This window comes from Prunus mume, linkage group LG3, assembly GCF_029339155.1.
Source record: "Prunus mume cultivar Tortuosa linkage group LG3, ASM2933915v1, whole genome shotgun sequence".
Lineage (NCBI taxonomy): Eukaryota > Viridiplantae > Streptophyta > Magnoliopsida > Rosales > Rosaceae > Prunus > Prunus mume.
Window position 1 is genome coordinate 20718759 of NC_142700.1, and position 6675 is coordinate 20725433.

The window sequence follows — 6675 nt, forward strand, 5'->3', positions numbered from 1 at the left end:
GCAACTACCAAATCATTAGCTCATCCAACTCATTCAATCCAACCAATGATGGTAGGTTTGAATGATATCAACCTTCTCAATTTATTGTGAAAGCATTCAACTTGCAAAATATTTTGTTGCTAAACAACTATGCATGTCTCGCCAAACTATCAAACTAGATTGTCAAGCTATCAATTTGAAGAACACTTTATCTGACCTAAAATCAGACAATCTAACAGCATAACGTGCTACCTCATTAACTATTTGAATTGATTTTAAAACATATGTATATATATAATTTATCTTAGATAGACAAACCTACGAGACAGCCTCACTAGAAGTATGGTGTCAAAACAAAACCATGGGAAGTTAACGTCCAAAGAGCTTATTAAAATATTTAAACAGTAACATGAACATGAAACTAGATTGACCCATGTTCATTACTCACAAACCAAAACGATCCCAAACAATTTTCTTGTATGCCATGACTCTGTCCAAGTACCCTGGGACACGTGTACAAATATACAATTCCTGTATTTAGGATACCCTGAGAAGCACTGACATTGCCTTTACAAAATTCTCATAAAAGATGGGGAAAAAAAAGGAGATGAGCACCAACCATGCATGAATGTATTTCAAAATAATAATTTTGGCTCGCGGACAAAAACAGTGAGTGAATATCTTTTCCCAACTCATTTGCTCTCTTCCATCAACTTAGATAACTATGACAATAAAATAATTATTAATTTTGTACTGCATATAATCAAATAGAATCTTAACTATTAACTGTTCCTCGGGCAGCTGGCTATCTTGCATTGCCCATATTATTCTTGGTCTATGTAAATCCCTAGGAGGCAAACAAAATTAAATATATTTTCTTCGTTTTATATACCTCTCAGATATTTTACCTCTTTGTTTTTTAATAGCCTAGCGGGAGGAGAGAGCAATTCAAATATTATTTTATTAACTAGAGATCTCAGATATATTTCGATAAACTTGCCCAAACCATTAATAGGATGTGATTTTCTAATATGTATTAGTTCTTGCACCGAAGGTTTAGTTGTAACTCTCTCTTTTTTATATAGCAAAATGGGGTTCATTTCATTGACACAAATGCTAATTAAGAAAAACTCTCTTGAGAATTGTACTTTAGATGTCTTATTGATGTTTTTGATTTGATTACGTTGAAGCTTATCTATTGAAGTTTCTCTTTGATTAGGAAAAAAAAATACCAACTAACAAAAGATCTAGGTGTAGAAATCTTACACAAATAGTTAAAAATGAAATGACTCACTGAATCAAATGAGCATTCCAGATCATTATTTATGCTATTTAGTCGGACCTTACGAGTTTCGTTCATATAATTTGCACCATTTTGCACTAATTTTTTTTTTTATATACTAATTGTGTGCTTATGTTTGAAATTACGTGGTTTTAAATTTGTATATCATTGTCTTTTTCTTATAAATTCAAATATTCATTTATAAAATGGAAAAAAGAAGGTATTAATCACTTTTAAATCGCTCTTCTTTTAATTACGGGCAGCGAGCGTCCTCTCTCTCCCTCTCAATTTTCTCCCTCCGCCTCCTTTGTTTTCTTGGGGATTGCTTCGGGGCAGCGGGCAGCCTTGCCCGAATTATCTCAATCAATATAAACTAAGCCCTACGGGGCGACATAATAAGTATTAGATCCCGCTCTTCTCATCTTCTCCATTACATCTCTCTCTCTCTCTCTCTAGGGTTTTAATTAGGGCTTTTCAAGTCTTAACCAACTGGGTTTTCTCTCTCCAAGCTTATTCACTCCAATGTTTTCTTGCTTCCATTAAATACAACTCCTTTTCCTTCAATAGTAGGGTTTTTCATCTGGGCTTCATCAAACATCTTTGTGGGTCACCACCATACCAAGGTTTTTGTGGGTTTTACTGTTTTTATTAGATCATTCTGGTTCTGCTAATTACTTCTTCTATTGGCTGCCATGGAAAATTAGGGAAAGGCATGTTTATTGCTGGTTTAGTGTTGGTGTCTTCTTAGTATTTCTGGGTTTATTTCCTTTTTTCTTTTGGAGGATAGAATTATCTCATTTCCAGTCTCCCTGAGCAGTGGGGTTTCTTGCAGTTGTTGTAAGCTTTGGTTGAAAAGGCTTTGCTTCCAAAGGGTTGTTTGATCATTTTAGCTTTTTGCCACTTTTTCAGTCAAATTTACTTGCTTTTAAAAGCATCCAATATAGATTAGTTTTATTTTCTTCTTTCTTCCTTCTTGGCCGGCTTCAAACTCTTCCCCACTTCAACTTTGTTTCTCTTTAACTAACTCCTACCAGAGCCTGCCTCATTCATTCACTCTTATATATCCATCCATGGCTCCATCTGCAAGAACAAGAGCGAAGACAAAAACAACAACAAAGGCAAGAAGAACCAATTTCAAGAAGAAGCCCGTCAACCAAAAGGGTAAGCAAGAAATTACTCCTTCGAATTCGCCTTCGAATTCCTCCTCCGTGGTCTGCGATGATCCTCCAAAGATCGAAGGCGGCGCAGATGATGTGGAGGGTCCTGATGATGTCTCTACAAGCGCTTGCTCCACACCAAAAGGTCAGAGATTTCGGATACCGGAGATTGTGACATGTCCACCGGCGCCCAAGAAGCAAAGAGTGATATCAAACTGCTTGTTTCGGAGATCTCCCATCGCTTTCTTTGCTCCCCCGGACTTGGAGCTCTTCTTCTACTTTGCAAATGGCGGTATTTCAGTTTAAAACTATGAGTTTCATGATGATGAAGTATAAAAATAATAATTTCATCAGTTTAAGAGATGCTTAATCTTTTACCAAATATATTACTTTTAGTTTAGCAAGTTTCTTCATATCATCTGAAGACAGTGTGGGATGAGATTATTTTGAGTTGGGTTGTTTAAGAAAGCAATTATTGGGTTTGCTTTCCTTTCCTTTCCTTTCCTTTGCCAACTATCTAAGTTGGGTTTTCAATTTTCTAGGGTTATACTAATCAGTAATTAAATTAGCTGGGGCTGTCCAACTAATTAAATTTTAGCCTTTTTGTTTTAAATGTAAGCTGACCATTTGGAGTTTGGTGAGTGCAAAATGTAATGGGTGGGTTTGAGGTTTGAGGTTTGAGTGTGGTTTTAGCTTGCAACCAATCATCTCAAGGCTTTGGTTTGTTAAGTCAACTTAAAGGAGAAGCATAGAGACTTCTTTTGTGTGTAAACTCCTCTTTTCAATTTATTGAAGATTGAAAGTTATCATGTGGGAAATTATACATATATATATATATATATATATTTGCACCTATTAACTAGTTTTTTATGCAAGCGATATTAGAAAAGACAGGACATGAATCGAATTTAAGACCTCAAATACATGATAAATACTCTTAATTATCTGAGCTACGAGTCCTTTTACGTGCCCATTATAACTAGTTGATATATGGGAATTTTAGAAATGGAATTAATTTGGGGACAAATTGGTATCAGCAATGTTGCATCATGACGTACGTCTTTGAATATTGGATTCCTACACAGGCTAATTTTGGAGTACTAATTTATTTAAATTCAATTAGTGAACCCCACCATATCTAATCATATATGGTGCCACTATTTGTTGTCTAATAAAATTATTTAGTCTATATTAACGGCTAGAATTGTAAACTGAGGGTCCACCATATTCTGTTGTAGAAAATTAGTGTCCTCATCTTCAGCCTTTTCTGTAAAAGACCTCCACAAAATGCATGCCTTCCAATATCACTTTTGGGCTGAGCTTGGACTTAATTTCCAACATTTATTTATTTATTTATTTATTTGCATAATGGCCTCTTAGGAACACAGAAGGGACAGTGGGTGTGTGTGTATGGGATTATAAATTAATTTATATGAATTAGTTTTATAATCTATTTTCAAGGGTGAGAGATCATGTTGTCAGATGATGTGGGTGTCGCAGCTGAGCCCGGCATCAAACAGAGAATCCAATGTAGAGACTCGTGCGGGTTCACATTACAGAATCTCAAGAAATTTCTCATCATTTTTTTCATATTTACTGTCTTACTTTATCCTTTGTGATAAGATTGTAACTCCATTTGGACACTAACAGGGAAGGGTTTATTCTCTTCCAAATTGTTATTATTATCTTTGATGTACTTCTCTTCCACATTATTGCCAACACTCAAGTGGCACCGCACAGTAATAATATCTGGACGTTCACATAAAATAGAATAAAAAAATAAAACAAAATTTTACGGCCACATTTAGTAATTATTTCATTTTTGTGTTGGAGATAGAAGGAAAATACATGTGAGAAATAATGAACGGGGAATGATGTGAGAGATGTGGAAGAAATGTATATGAAATAGTACACAAAATGAAAACTAAAACCAAACAACCCCGTTTGATAACCATTTTAATTAATGTACCTCACTCCATTTGGACAAAACCATTTCAACCCTAAACCCTAAATCTCATCCTCACTCTCATTCTCACTCTTGTTCTCCTCTATACTTTACCATAAAAAAATGAAAACTAAAAGCTAAAATTGAAATGGTTATCAAATAGGCCCTACGTTATTTTTAGTTTCAAGTTTCTATTTCATACATTTGTCATTCACTTGTTCATCCTCCCTCCCGCCATCTTTTTTCTTTCATCATTTCCCCCCTATGTACTTTACCATATTGTTTGGGCCAAAATTGACACCCAAATTAAAAGATGGAAGCCCAAAACTGTAAGAGTCAAACCAAGGCTCATCGAGCAAACAAAGTGATTTGGGCCTCACAGCCCAATATAAAAGGAAGAGGAGCCCAGAATAGGAACAATCCCACGTGACATCTCTGGGATAAAGAAAGTTAGCAATGGCGAAGTCAAGAATGGCAACCGCCATAGAAGAAGTGATTGAAGGGTTCATGACATCAAGTTGATTCAAGAATCAAGATCAAATCCCTTTATATATGTATATTCAAAGATTTTTCTTCATCTTTCAGAGAAGGTAATTCTCCCAAGGAGATAAGCAAGTTACAATCTCGAGAGGGATAAGCAGGAAAGGAGGGAGCTGTCCAGAAAAGGAATCAAACTAACCATCACGGGTAAAATATCACAAGGGGCACTGAAATTGGGAAAGAGATTAGGTTCCTTTTCAAGAAAATCAGGGAAGTGATTGCCTATCTGAGAGCCTATCTGCCAAAACTGAAGAAGAAGAGGAAAAGGGGGGAAATATCTTTGCCGCCCAATAAATAAACACAATCACCCTACTCCAGAGAAGAAACAGTTTGATAAATACAAGAAGGAGTGACTGGGAAAGGACAACCAAAAAATCAATCAAAAACAAAAACTCAAAATGATCACTTGATCTCAAAAAACCTTCAAAACACTGAAGCAACCAAAGCTCATTGAGCCAAGACACCAACACAAAAACCTCAACAAATTTCACAACAAATTTCACAAAGTGCAAGTCTCTAGCCCACTGAAGTCCTCGAGAATACTACGCCCTTTCAGATCAAGAAGCGCGATTCGCCCACCTCGAAGCTTCACAAAGCTTAAGGTACATTGAAGCTCGCCAGAATCAACCTTTGGTATCGATTTATAGTTGAAGCTTAGCAATCGAGTTGTCAACGGTCCAGTCCACCTGTACATTCCCAGTCCAGCCCAAGCGTCTCATCCAGCCGGACATTTCCAGTCCAGAGCGTAACCTTCCATCTCGGCGTAAATGGAGTTCCAACTGTATCTTCATCTCTCTAGCATGAGTATTTATTGTTATAGTTTTGTAAAAGGCATTCGCTTAAAAACATTTAAATTCCATCAACCATTCTGGCCAGAACAACCTCTTTATACTGAGATAAATTGTTAAAGTCCTCACCAGTCTGAGGCAAGAAAAGAACTTACTTGGGAGATATTCCTCACCCAAATTCACAATCGTTTGTTTGCAGAAATCAGAATTTGAAGTAAGCTATCTATTCCAAACTAAGTCTGATAGAATTTTTATTACTAGTAGTGGCACGCTCGCACACCAAAGAAAGCTAATTTGTTGACCAGTCTATGGTTCTCAAGGCAGTGGGGAACTTTGCCCTTCCATCACAGGAGTAAACGCAAAACGGGCAAACAATTTGGCACTTGCCAAATGGGACTTTTCAGTATACATTTTCTCATTGAGTTCTTTACTAGTCCATGAATACTGGAAGCTCTAGCAGAACCCACACCACGACATGGAAATAAACCAAGTGGCCCTCGGGAAGGATCGAATCGGAAAAAGTGATGCCCGGCATTCAAAGACATGGCAAAGACAGGAGCAGGAGGTCCAGGACCGGCTGAAGGATGAACTCGACATAGGAATCGTGTTACGACAAGAGGTCACAACACAAAGGAGCCAAGATACCTAAATAATATGACAGCCATGATGCAATGGCAGGTCAACAGCAATTCAGAAGGACCGAGGTCGCCATGGCTGAATTCCCAATCGATGAGGTGGTCCGAGCAACTAGACCTTCCCTATGGTCCCCACCAGGATTGGTATGGCCATGTCAAGAGAATCCTCTCGGTGCGGTGTAGCCGGATACTGTAAGCGGGAGAAATCCAGGTGGACACAGGAAGTGGTTTTTCCTGTCCATGAACGTCTGCCCTAATACGGCCGAAGCTCTGCGCCAGGACAAGTCCCAGAATCGCCGTAACCTCACCTTGTTCCGCAGCAAGCGGCCCCACAAGATCTCCCTATGAA